At 41.7% G+C, this 14,629-nt stretch overlaps 1 long non-coding RNA gene across 1 annotated transcript in view; it reads right to left on the reverse strand.

Moving 5' to 3' along the window:
• Positions 1–6,683, reverse strand: part of LOC308403479 — a 33,762-nt gene extending 27,079 nt beyond the window's left edge. Inside the window, exon 1 of the long non-coding RNA XR_013972913.1 lies at positions 6,349–6,683. This is a non-coding gene — a long non-coding RNA (uncharacterized lncRNA). The remainder of the gene's footprint in view (positions 1–6,348) is intronic.
• Positions 6,684–14,629: the final 7,946 nt, after the last annotated feature.

Below are 14,629 nucleotides of genomic sequence, written 5' to 3' on the forward strand. Positions count from 1 at the left end.
ACACAGTGCAGGTAGAGCACCGCTTTCCCCTCCTGAGACGTCTGACGGTTTGCCAGAATCTCTTCGAGGCAGCCCGAAAGTCTTTTTCCATGGCCTCTCCGAACTCCTCCCACACCCGAGTTTTTGCTTCAGCCGCTGCCCGAGCCGCATTCCGCTTGGCCTGTCGATACCTGTCGGCTGCCTCCGGAGTCCCACAGGCTAACCAAGCCCGATAGGACTCCTTCTTCAGCCTGGTGGCTCCCTTCACCTCTGGTGTCCACCATTTGGTTCGGGGATTACCACCACGGCAGGCACCAACCACCTTGCGGCCGCAGCTCAATGCAGCAGCTTCGGCAATGGAGACGCTGAACATGGTCCATTCGGACTCAATGTCCCCAGTCTCCCTCAGAATGCTGTTGAAGCTCTGCCGGAGGTGTGCGTTGAAGATCTCGCGGACTGGGGCCTCTGCTAGACGTTCCCAGCACACCCTCACTATGCGTTTAGGTGCACCAGGTCTGTCCAGCGTCTTCCCCCGCCACCTGATCCAACTCACCACCAGGTGGTGATCAGTTGACAGCTCAGCCCCTCTCTTTACCCGAGTGTCCAGAACATATGGTCGCAGGTCTGCTGATACGATTACAAAATCGATCATCGACCTACGGCCTAGAGCATCCTGGTGCCACGTGCACTTATGGAATCAAATTCAGGGCTCGCAAAATTTCAAATTCCCTGGTAGCCCTTCGGGCAGGGACTCTTCAGTTTTTGGTAGCCCAAAATAAATTTAAGTAGCCCGAATAAAAAAAGAGCAATTTTTTGATTGATGTTTTGTTTCCTTTACAATATTATACATTAAAGTATAATATTGTATAATTATATAATATTAACTTCTTATCTTGTGCGCGTTTTTTATTTTGACAGCGAATGCGCACCTGCGGACCACTTATGTGCAGCCCTGGTTATTTAGCTCGTCATATTGCAGCTACAGAAATTCTTTTGTCCATGAAACCATAAAGCTGCACTTTCTTTTTGCCTTATAGTCTGATTTGTCATAACTTCTCCGTTTTGTGGTAAGCTTTTCTTTGGCTGTCACTTCTTCACCCTGACCTGTCTTATTTGGCTCAGCAGAACTAAAATATATATCCTGCTGCTTTTACACACGCACTCACATAAGCTCAGCGATTCTCTGCGCGATCAACCTCTCACATGTGTAAGCTGCGGGAGATTTCACTTGTCATGTTTGCATAGTAAGCTAACGATTGATAAGACGATGTCAGAGGAGTTGGTGCACAAATTATCATCACTCACCAATCAGTGCTGTCGCTCTCTATACACAGTTCGCACGATTGCAAAGTGAAAGCAAAAAACAAGCGCAAATTCAAACGCGATTTCAATATGTCACATATTGACAGTGGCTCACTGATGCCAAAAGCATTGACATATATTTTTCCTTCCTACGATAGGCCGACGGGCAGAGCAGAGATAGATTTTGGTAGCCCGACTGGAAAAATCGCTAGCCCCGGGACGTGGGGCTAGCGATTTTGCGAGCCCTGAAATTTGTAGCTTGTGTGAGATTTTTAGCCCTCTTTGACTGACATCACCTGCTTTGAGAATATTTTTTTCTTTGCTTTAATTACACAAACTAAAAATTTCACTGTATTTTTATGTCAGTGGGGTAAAAAAAAAAAAAAAAAGTATTAAAAGCCTTGATTTGATCGTCTAATGCGGCTGCGACCTCTTTCTGCTCCGATCTCTGAGTGGAAGCTCTGTTGTGCTGCAGGGTCACAACGTGGGTTTTTCAGCTTTATTTCTAGGAAATGGACAGGAAGTGTGGAAGTTATTCACTGAGGTGAGCAGGTGTGTGAGCAAAGAGTGTGTCGGCGTGTCACACTTCAGGTCATTTCTACAGAAATTTCTTCTTCAGACACCTCAGGACGTCACAGGGCAGGTCTGCACTAACAGTCTTACCCCGGGGTGTTAAATTCACTTTGTACAACCCTGTGAATTTTGGAAGAAAAAAAAAAAACCAGATAACTGACACACTGCCTTTGGGTTTAGAAGCAGTGGAGTCTTCAACTCAAAAACTGTTCAGTAGAAATGAACCTTAACACAACATACAGGTCAGCTTCAAACAGCCGATGTCTGAGATCTGTGAGCGGATTGCCGAGCACACAGTGTAGTGTCCTGTTTATGCTCGCCAGTGTAACTTGGCAGGAGAGACGTAGCTGTGTTGGTAACACAAGCGCACAAGCAGGTCACTCTTTTACAATTTCGCTTTTCAGTGCAGGAACACAGACATAACCAGACACTGACAGGGAGATGCTGTAGCCGCATGAAGAGCGAGGCCGTCTGAGGAAAACCTTCCTTTTTTGATTCTTCTACTCATACACCAGCCCTGATGTGGAGGTTTGTTCTGGGTATCAGTAGCTATTGTCCAGAAGCATACTGCAGCACTTCAGCCACACCTAAAGCACCAGCATAACAGCCAATGTGGTGACCATAAACTGAGCTCAAACAGTCATAGTGGGTTTTGGTTTGGCAGGTAAGGCTTTTGATTTTTATAGATGACATATGGACTGGTTCTTATAAAGTGCTTTACAACATGCCTCATTCACCTGGTCACACTTTTTGCTGTGCTTAAGTGCTTTTTATCAAACATTCACACATTTGACCCATCAGAGAGAAACTTGGTGTTCAGGATCTTGCCCAAGGATGCTTAAGCATGAAGGCACAGAGACCCCAGGCTCATTCCTAAAACTGTATGAATGCACTTCATATTCATACCTCACATTCCCTACACCGTGCTTCTCCACCGCTTCATGCCGTCCAACTAGAGCTCTTCAGATTGTAAAGCAGTAAGTGCATGCTGCCTGATAGGAACAGTCTACAGTGCATGTATTCAACAAATTCATGGTATAAAGGTGAAATTAGAAATAAGGCTTTATATAACCGTCCATGGATCTAATCTTTGTCCCCTGTAAAGCCGTACAGAGGTCATCATTTCATTTTCCCAGAAGTCACGCTGACGATCCCCTGACACATTTCTGGGATTACTTTAATATTTTTTCTTACACAGTTCATGTTAGACAGATTGAGATGATGCCCGATGGATTAGCAATCCCATGGCGGTTGTGGATTACAGTTGACGTGTGTGCGTGCGGGACGAGAATCAGAAATTGTTATTAATTTAGAGCTTGTATGATGCAGTAACCGTCAGGTCCCAAAGACACAAATCGCATCTACTGAGATGAATTGTATTTCCTTTGAAAACATTTTCATCAGTCGAATCAGACACAAGTATTACATTATTAAATAACATCATGCAATCTGAACTGGTGTTACCATTCATGCACACAACAATCTGTAACATAGAAAACAAAATGACATAATCGTTACAGAGCTGGAAATTCTGTTTCAGTGGGCTAACACATCCTTTGTCAAGTATCCAGAGACTGGTATATTAAACAGAAGCGTCATGCTTTGGGGTATCTTTTATTTAGGGTTCAACAAATGTACTGCTGTGTCTGCACTGATCATTTGTTTGTGATTAATCTTTATGGGACCCATGTGCCATACTCTACGTCAATGTCCCTGATGTGGTTTTCCCCACATGGAAACCATCAGCCCAGCTTCAGTAGCCGTTTTCTTTCAGATCTGTGATTTTAAAATGTTCGTTTAATTTTTATGAGCAGTGTAATAATATTTAAAAAGGCTAAAGCTAACAGTGAAACTAATAAAGACTCAAGCAAAACAAAATATTTTGCAACGATAAAAACTAAGATGAAATTATAATGATCACTAAAGTGACAGCAGGTCATGAGTTAGAGAGTTTGCATAGTTCAGAGGAAGATGACAACATGGCAGTAGTTTCTGACTTCAGTGTGATCAAGTCAACTTGAACGGTAATGAAAGGTGTGTGTGAGCAGCTCACAGGTGCTCCTGTGTGTCTCCTGTTTACAGCCTGACTGTAAATAATAATCTCTCACACTGAGCTGAAATGGCATCACTGCAAATAAACTTTGTAAATAACATAAATACATTTGTGCATTGTTTTAATTGTATTTAAGACCATCTCATTTACTATCTTACAATGAATTCAGGAAATGTGTCACATTATATTTTGCATTGTTAACATAAAAATAATGAGTCCCAGTCTCTTCCCAACAGTTGAGGAGAGACTTGTTAATAAATGAACACTGGTATCGGATTGGTATTCAGATCCGACAGATGTTAAAATCCAAGCTATCAAACTGCAACTGGAACACGGTGGATCGGTGCATCCTTGATCTGCACATGGCAACTAGTGACTAATAACCACTAGTTAGGTTAATTATGGAGTTCCACAGGGTTCAGTGCTAGGACCAATTCTGTTTACATTATACATGCTTCCCTTAGGCAGCATCATTAGAAGACATAGCATACATTTTCACTGCTATGCTGATGACACCCAGCTCTATCTGTCCATGAAGCCAGATGACACACAAAAATTAGTTAAACTGCAGGAATGTCTTAAAGACATAAAGACCTGGATGGCCGCTAACTTTCTGCTTCTTAATTCAGATAAAACTGAGGTTATTGTACTCGGCCCTGAAAAGCTTAGAAATATGGTATCTAACCAGATTCTTACTCTGGATGGCATTACCTTGGCCTCCAGTAACGCGGTGAGGAACCTTGGAGTCATTTTTGACCAGGACATGTCCTTCAACGCACATATTAAACAAATATGTAAGACTGCTTTCTTCCATTTGTGCAACATCTCTAAAGTTAGAAATATCCTGTCTCAGAGTGACGCTGAAAAACTAGTTCATGCATTTATTACTTCCAGGCTGGACGACTGTAATTCATTATTATCAGGATGTCCTAAAAACTCACTGAAAAGCCTTCAGCTAATCCAAAATGCTGCAGCAAGAGTCCTGACAGGGACTAGAAAGAGAGAGCAGATTTCTCCTGTTTTGGCTTCCCTTCATTGGCTTCCTGTTAAATCCAGAATTGAATTCAAAATCCTGCTCCTCACATACAAGGTCTTGGATAATCAGGCCCCATCTTACTGTATCACCCTATTAGAGCACTTCGCTCTCGCTCTGCAGGCCTACTTGTTGTTCCTAGAGTATTTAAAAGTAGAATGGGAGGGAGAGCCTTCAGTTTTCAGGCCCCTCTTCTGTGGAACCAGCTTCCAGTTTGGATTCGGGAGACAGACACTATCTCTACTTTCAAGATTAGGCTTAAAACTTTCCTTTTTGCTAAAGCATATAGTTAGGGCTGGACCAGGTGACCCTGAATCCTCCCGTAGTTATGCTGCAATAGATGTAGGCTGCCGGGGGGATTCCCATGATGCATTGAGTTTTTCCTTTCCAGTCACCTTTCTCACTCACTATGTATTAACAGACCTCTCTGCATTGAATCATATCTGTTATTAATCTCTGTCTCTCTTCCACAGCATGTCTTTATCCTGTCTTCCTTCTCTCACCCCAACCGGTCGCAGCAGATGGCCCCGCCCCTCCCTGAGCCTGGTTCTGCCGGAGGTTTCTTCCTGTTAAAAGGAAGTTTTTCCTTCCCACTGTCGCCAAAGTGCTTGCTCATAGGGGGTCATATGATTGTTGGGTTTTTCTCTGTATCTATGAAGCGCCTTGAGGCGACTTTTGTTGTGATTTGGCGCTATATAAATAAAATTGAATTGAATTGAATAACCAACAACTTTTCTTTCTACAAAATAATGACAACAGCAGTGAAAAGGAGCAAAACTCAGCCAAGCAAGTACAGCACAGGTGTGTGTGTGTGTGTGTGTGTGTGTGTGTGTGTGTGTGTGTGTGTGTGTGTGTGTGTGTCAGCGTGCACACAGCGTGTGGCACACTGACCCAAATGCAATCGAGTCTAAGCCATTTCGTACAAGACACCCCTTCATGGCACCACATTCGCCACTGTGTCAATAATCATACTCTTGTAAAATTATTTTCATAAGTAAAATCGCAGAAAAAATTATTTGTATGACACTCATGAGCTGATATTCTGGGACTACTACAGTATCCATCCATGAGCGTAAAGGCGCAAATGATGCGTATTAATCCACACTGGGCAATTCGCACTGTCACTGAAAGAAAGAGGTGTGTGTGGAATGCAGAGCGGCGTAAAACCCGCAGGGACCACTGTTAATGAAGTATTTTACGGCATAGCAACTGTCAATCATTCTGATGAACAAAGCCTCGGCCTCTTGTTGCCATAGAGAATCCACGGAGTGCCACTGAGTCTGTGCCCTACATTTGTATCCACGAATGCAAACTCATTGTCACTCTTCCAATTACATTTAAGCATTACATTTAATCGTTCAAGAAAACACAATGATCATAGAGGTTTAAGTCATTAAAGCCTCCTTACCTCGAACAAAGGAGGGGTGCCCTTGTCGGGAAGTGTGCATCCCAGTAATTCAGCCAAGAACTTTGCCATAGAGATGAAAAGTGTGCCACTCAAATATTCCCGAAACGAATCAACATGCGAGTCCTCTTTCTGCCCGCTTTGTGAACTTATTTGTGGCGTTCAAGGACCCTGCGAGCATCCCTCGCTTCTTCACCTACAGCAGTCCGAGACGTACCGCTGGATGAGAGGGGCTAAATTCCGCTTGACAGCTTACAGCGCAGGGCAGCCGCTGGATGTGGAGCTTAGAGCCTTTTAGCTTTCGTCTCCAAGATCCTCTTTCAGTGTCGGTGAGTGGACTCACCATCAGCAAGCAGCTGTGTGGAAAGCTGCAGGTGGGGCAGGACTGAGGGGGTGTGGGCGGGCCAACGAGCCGTCAGGTGGTTTTCATGGACCGGGGTTTTCCCCAGTTCAGGAAAACTCGAGCTGAGAGATGAAATGAAGGTTAGATCAGCAGTTTGTCTCACTTCGGTTTGGTTTAACGTGTTTCAAATCAATAACTGTTAAAGACTGATCCATGATGGTTATAGTCGATATTTCAAAGGCTGCCACTGCCCAAGTTTGAGCTTGGAATCTACATCACAGCTAAAACATTAAAAAAAATCTGTTTCAAAGGAAGAATCCAAATCTCCCGAAGTACTCCAGAAACATCTGGTCAACTTTCCAAGTAATTATTTTCTGCACTGTGTCCAAAGGCGTTTCCCGGTTTCTTTGTTGTTGTTTTTTCAAGTGGTACAGCAAGTCAGAATGTGTTCAGAAACAAATGCAGTGTAGAAAATTGACTTAAAAAACACCGAGGCATGCGTGGCACGCCCAAAGTCAGGTCACAGCTGTTGGCATTTGGAGTCATTCTGGCTGGTCCTTAGTTTGTGCAGCCAGGTTGGAGATGTGAGTGCACGACCAAGTCCGTGTTGACGAGTCCAAAAAGTATTTGCCAAAAATGATTGTGAGAATTTAAACTACTCTAAATGACTTGTTAATCAGTCAAAAATAGATCAAACATATCTCTCATGAATGGTATGGAGTCACTCTGAGTCAGAAAGAACATTCCCATCACAAAGTAGAAGCTCCAATCAGTTTCAGTGACAGACAAGAGGAGAGATAAAATTGTACGAAGTATAACATTGAAGTTCTATAAACATAGTTTAAGTGACCAAAAAGAACAGGATTGATTATAATGTGGATACAATTAAAAGTTCATTCAAAAAAGGACATTTCTTTATTTTGTGTATAATCATGTTCACTACAGTCTATTTACTAATATAAGGTATTAGACATAAAATACCACATGTCTGGGTGTACCCTGGCTCACAACACAACCCTGAACTGGATAAGCAGAAGATGGATGGATGGATGGAAAGTATAACCGTAGAGTGGAAATGGTTTAAAATGTCAATGTTTTTGTCTTTCATCAATCACTGGAGTATTTCTATAAAACATCACAGCCTTACCTCACTGCATTTTTCCATTAGGGGTTAACAAATCATTTGTAATGCTAGCAGTCTATCAAACATGCAAAATTATCAAATTAAACCATCACCAGTGGTTGTAGGTCAGCGTGTTGCAGACTGTTTAGTGACTATTAACAGGCTCGTGGGAACTAGATTGTAAAAACCACAGGACCAACTGAAGATGCTGTGAGCAGGAGGAGAGAGTTTAGCATTCCCAGATTATTTCCCCTCAGTTTCATGCATATGTTTGTCTCCTACTGCTAAAATGAGTTTTGTAATATTCATCAAAAACTCAGAATTATTATTATTTTCAATTTTTTATTTATTTTTTCACAGTTTCAGGTGCATCTAAAGAGATGATTCAAGTCCAGGGTCATTAAAGTTTCAGCATTAATATGACAATAAATACTTGGGCTTATATTTATGGTCGTTTTACACTTGATCCTCACAGGAGTGAATGAGGAGAGAAAACAGGAGGACACAGAGCCAGGATCATGTGCCACAAAGAGGACATCTTATTCTGTAAACCACGGCAAGAAAGGCAAAGGTCACATAGCAAATATTCTTTACCAAGTGAGAGAACGTCACTTGAAATTCATCTTTTTCTTAGAATAAATGTCAGTCTCTCGCTTAAATCACCTTGAGAAAGCGGGGCTTCTCTTAAATGCAGCAGGCGTCTGCTCTTAGCACGCTCGCGCACTGCAGGTATGCTCTTATTCTGTCAAACATTTTTCCTTTGCTCCTCCACCCCCATTTCACATCTCTCAAGGTTTGTCCTCTGTAGTCTGAGGTTTTTATGTGTTTGGTTTGCAGTTGAGAGGTCAAAGTTGAGAGTTTATCATGTTAAGCCGACAAGGATAGACAGGTAAAGTTCCACAGAGCAGGGATTATTTCCAGGCAAGTAGCTTAACAGTTCAGAATGTTCATTTTTTGTCTTATAGTGACCCTTAGTGCAAGCCCTCAGTGTAATGGATGTCTCGTTATGATGGGATGCATGAACAAAGTCTCTGTGGAGCCTGTGGAAGTACAATGTCCTCTGTCTAATTATGGAGCTGAGTGTTGTGGCTCTACGGTGTTTCACAAGGGCAACCAGACGAAATGCCCTGAGTTATCATCAGAGTTTATTTGAGGGGACTTTTGAAATGCTGTCTGAGATCAAAACCTAAGAACTCAATGGTGATGCCTTCTGTAATGTGTCCTCACTGCTCACTCAAGTGATCAAGTGACATTTCTGGTCTCATAATAAATCCAATAACACTGTTGTAGCTCTTCAGTCCTGAAGCTCACCCTCATCCTCCTGGGTCCAAGGATCCAAGGGTCAACTTCCTTGGATCCAGGGTGTTCACGTTGTTCCTTCGGATCTAGATTTGGATTCTAAATGACTGATTATTTGGTATTCTTAGTGGTTTTTGGTTTTTAGATCCGGGACACGCTGGAGAGATTACATCTATCGGCTGGCCTGGGAAAAGCTTGATGTTTCCCCGGATAAACTGGAGGAGGTGGCGAGACGGAGGTCTGAGCCTCCCTGCTGCTGCCCCCACGACCCAACGTCAGCTAAGCAGAAGAAAATGCCTTTTATTTGTTACTTTAGATTTTAACTTTTATTGTGGTTTTCAGCGTGTATCGTTCATAATGCACGGCACAACGGGCCACACTTTTCAGTCGCACTTTATCCGTTTTTCAGTTGATTTGTCATATTTTAGTAATATGTGAGCATCTTTTGCAGTAACATGTTTTCATATCATGTTTAACATCGGTTTGTTTTTTCTTCTTCGTTGTCTTTCTTGAGTGTAACGAGTGAATAATGCGATGTGCCGCACGTTCAAGCGGCACGGTTTATTATTGAAGAACATAACGGTTTGAAATGCCTTTGTTATTAGTTTTTTTCATTAAACAGTTCTCAAATGTAACTTAATATCCCAGTGTTTCTTAGTTTTAGTCGGTTAGTCGACTAGGAAATTAGTGGACAGGAACGTCTGTAGTTTTTAGCTTGTTTATTGTTTACATTTTCGTTCTGATGTATACTCCAGTTCGTGTTTGTAGTGATTTTGTTCCCAGAGTGGTTTCAGTTTCCATCTACTGTGTCAGTAGATGTTAAACCTTATTGTGTCTGTTTCTCTGTTTGCCTATTGATTTGACTGTTTAATAGCTGTCGTCTGTGTCTTGGATTTAGTTTAATTTCCCCTTGAATCATCTCCTTGATTCTATGCACCTGTGTTTTTTCCAGCTGTGTCCACTTTCAACTAGCTCTGTGTACATTCATAGTGATGTCTTCCCCCTTTTTTTGTCAGAGTGTGTGTAATCCTCCCTCTGTGCTCCTGCTCATGTGTTTTTGTGGATTTGTGTTTGCCTTGCTTTCTGGGCTTTTTGTATCATGGATTTTGTAAACACTTTGTTAAATACAGTCTACCTCCAGAGTATCTATTTGGATCATAAATCACAAAACACGACACCCTCCTTTTAAAGTCTTAATTTGTTCTTATTAATTTCCTTCTAATTTAAAAACAAGAAAAGAAGAAAAGTGTTTTGTTTAGATATTTGAACTCCTTCTATACACAAAGTTTGATTTGCACAGACTGTTTTCTATTTAAAAGCAGGTGTGGTCTAGTTCAGTCGTCTGCCTGCACAGCTGCAGAGTGCTCCATGTGTACCCTACCGCTTGCTTTCTTGTCCATTTGTATTTCCTGTAACGAGGTCCTGCTCACCTTGTAGCAGCGTCACTAAGGAAAATTACGCTCCAATTAGTGCCGTCATTTTTTCCAATTACACTGACTGTGATTAAGATTTTTGTCTTTCTTCACACTCTCTGCATTGTGTTACTGTTTCTGTCTCCATAACACTGAAGTAATTGGTGGCCCTGTAATAGCCTTCATCTATCAGATCTGTCTAGAGGCAATCTCAGCCACCCATTAAGGGACCGTTAGCACTGAGCCAAATGACTCGGACATTTCCACATAGATTACAATCCAGTCTAAACATACATACTGCACATGCTGGGGACAGGGTTCACTCTGTTCTCATTTAAACTCGTCATTTAAGCACCACTTAAGTGGTAACTTGTCAGAACGTCTCGGTGTAGGAGAAGAGAGCAGATGATAATTTTAGTGAAAAAGCACATACAGGACACAACGGGACTCTGCTCACCTGGAGGTTTTAGTTTGTTTTAAATCATTCATTTCCAAAATCGAGAAACGAATCCAAACAGCTTAAAAAGAACTTTCACGTTTTCCAGCAAATTTCTTTGGAATTATAAAAGAGTGACATTACTCACTGATTAATGAAAAGACATTATGAACCTGTAAGATTATTCTGGAAGACCATGCCAAAGATCTGGAGACAAATGGGGGATAACAAAAATAATACAATGCGCTGTGAACTTCTAAAAACAAACTGGATGAATTATAATGACATTGAGGTATCAGCAGCTATTGTTTGGAGCAAGACTGATGTGCAGATATGGCCAAATGTTTTGCTACACATTCTAGAGATAGTAATTTAAAAATTGGACTCATTACAATGTAATTACAGCAGTTCAAACTGGCATTGTTGATATCAACAAAGTCAAAATCAGCCAATAAAATGGCAGGTTTGCATTCGTGTGATTCAAATGACTTTGATGTGACTACCTGCTGTTCCACCTGCTGCCTTGGCTGAACAACACTACAGTACACAAACACACACACATACAAACCTCCCACACACCAAAAACCAATTAGTCCATTTTTGAGATGAGTAAGGCGGATTCATCAGCTAACCTCCAACACAAAAGCACCGAAGCGACAGCATGAAACAAATGGCGCAATCAGCCTGCGTGAACCGTGGCGCTCATTGACACCCCACTGCTGTACGTGATGTTAATAATGCTGTTTAATGATATGCTCCGCGTTGGCTGGCAAACGTAGCTCCATATGTTGTTACGGCTGTGGGGTGCAGAGAAACTACATGAGCTGCACAGCTTCAGAGCATGGCCCCTGCTGGGATAAACAAATACATGTTCATATGTGTGTGTGTGTTTCTGTGCATGTGTTGGCAGGCAATACTCTCTGGAGTACTGCCTTTGACACGTCTCCTGCTTTGTTTGTGTTTTCTTCTGTGGTGAAGGGAAAATGCAGCGGACGTGCTTCAAGCATGTCAGAAGTTCTCTTCTGAGAAAATCCTTCTCAACCATCAGTGATATGCTTGCTCAAAGTTTCAAGGGGTGATGCATCTTTTTCATTTCTTGCATGCGGTTTTGGTGCACTCATACTCAGATCCAGATGTGGAGTCCAAACTAAAGTGTTCATGAAGAGTATTGCCACTAAAAGCCAGCAGATTGCTGCATCTGCCCAAACACTCACCATTTACTCTCTGAGCTGGAATGAAACTGGAAAAACTGCAGGTTAAATCAGAAACGTAGAATGTTTGCGTTTAAATTAAAAGCTGTCTTACTTCAGAAATCAACTTTTTCTGAAATTGAACTGCTCCATTCCTGTTGTTTTTTCTTGAACTTCACAGTTTTGTGCAGTAGTTTAAGTGCTCGCAGGCAAGTCTGCATTTTCCATGCAAACAGCAACCAAAGCAACTTGCTAGCGACCAAAGTAATTACAGGGAGGTTTTCTTTGGAGCACCTTGTAGGTCTTTGCGACCAACTTAATTCACACCAGTGACTGCCAGAAACCTTCTTACCCACCAATCAGTAATGTCACATTTGTCCCTTGATCAGCAAATGTCGCTCCTTGGTCTGTGTGACTGCGCAGCTTTTGTAAATTTTAAATGATTTTAAATGATAAGATCGCCTTTTCTGACACCCCCATAGTGCAGCTTGTTAAATTTATCATCCATGATGGTAACGCAGCTCATGAGGTAAGATTTGTCATTAGGACTGAGGAGTTTTATGTGTCCCCTGTGAGTAGCCGGCTGAGTTAAACATCTAGCTATATATGTGTGAAATGAGTTTAATGCTAATTATAGTCAGTGAAATGTGTTGATGCTGCAGGACTTGTGGTTTTACAGCCTTGCAGTGCCGGCACTGAGCAAATAAGAACAAAGACACAAGCTGAGTCTACACATAAACACAAACGGGGGCCTGAAGCTCTATCCTCTCCTGTAATGTACATTCAGTTGCCCTCCCAACCCCCAAACCAATTTCCTTTTTTTATTTAGTTATCTACTTGTTCCATTATTCATGTTAATGTGCCTTGCATTTGGCTGTGTATTAATGTCAGTGCACATTGCTTATTTGACACAGAGCTTCAAAATAAATTAACTTTAATGTGAGCGTGTATCTAATGTGAATGGATGGTGTTAATTCTCACAGGCTCTAATGCTCTTTTCTTTTAACAAAAGGTACGTGTATTTAAATAAAAGAAAGTGCGTAAATTCGGGTTTCTGTGTCTCTTAAGGCAAACTGAGTCTTCCCACTTAAACTGACGTGATGAATTGTGTTTATAAAATAAATAAATAAATATCTTTAAGTTTGGACGAGTCTTGTTTGAAGAAAAATTACCCTCTCTGTGTTTTCTGAACAGTTTAGGGTTTTTATATATTATTCTTTTACAAGCTAGGATTAAAATGCCAAGAGCTGGTGTGACAAAGGAAGTGGATGCACTTGGAAATAAGACACACAGTAATGATGTTATAGCTGCAGCTTCACCACATCTTTTGCAGCTTTATACAAGCCGACATCTCATTGGTTAGGGAAGCCCTGTTTTATATTCTCATCCTGAACATTTTTCCCTTTGCCTTATGGACATAAGGGAGAGACTCTATTATTTTAGTATTTAGTTTAGTACTAGTAAAATGTAGCTGTGACCATAAACTCATCTGGGAAGTGTTTGTGGATGTCATAAAATCAATGACCAATAATTTCATTTTCTAACTAATTTGCAGTTAGACACTTATTTTGTGCAACTAGAGGCGTCGCCACCTGCTGGCCATTAGAAAGAATGTGGGTAAAAGGCTTCAGTTTCAAGAACTGGATGGTACTAAGCTTAGAGATCAAGTGACCCTGAACCCTCCCTTAGTTACGCGGCAATAGGCCCATGATGCACTGAGTGTTTCTTTTAACTCTGGTCTCTTCACTCTCTATGTTTATACACCACGTTGCATGGCTTTTGTGCTGTGCCCTCACCCCCAACCAGTAGTGACAGAAGGCTGCCCTCCCTGAGTCTGAGGGTTTTTTCCTGTTAAAGGGGAGTTTTTCCTTCCCACTTTCACCAAAGCACTTGCTCATAGGGGGTCATATGGTATTTGGGCTTTTCTCTGTATTATTGTAGGATCTTTACCTTACAGCATAAAGCACCTTGAGATGACTGTTTTTGTGATTTGCTGCTACATAAATCCCATTTGAACTGACTTGGACTGAATACCTTTTGTCTCTGACTTTATTGTTCTGAGCTTAGCACCCTCTGCACAGAGTAATACACATACCATACATATATTGGTTATAATCTAAGAGCAGAAGGATGATCTTCTTACTATGTTGGTCTTTCTCCATGGAATAGATCCCATTTGCTCTTTTAATTTCAATGCATTAACTTTCATTTTAGCAGGGAGTTAAACACCAGAGTACAACATTACTCTCGTGTGTTATTTTTTTGGCAAATAGAGAAAGCAGAACTCCCAGAGAAGGCTCCACACAGACAGGAAACACTGAGCCGCTATGGTACCGGAGCACAATGCTGGGATCAATATTTTTAGGTTCACAAAAACAAGATCTGACTGAACCAATTTGGTGGTGGAAACAACATCCATGCTGGTGGTCTGCCTCATAACTATGGTGGAGTCTTTGCTATGGAACCGTGATTATTTTTACA

This window comes from Rhamphochromis sp. 'chilingali' (assembly GCF_963969265.1).
Source record: "Rhamphochromis sp. 'chilingali' genome assembly, chromosome: 10".
NCBI lineage: Eukaryota > Metazoa > Chordata > Actinopteri > Cichliformes > Cichlidae > Rhamphochromis > Rhamphochromis sp. 'chilingali'.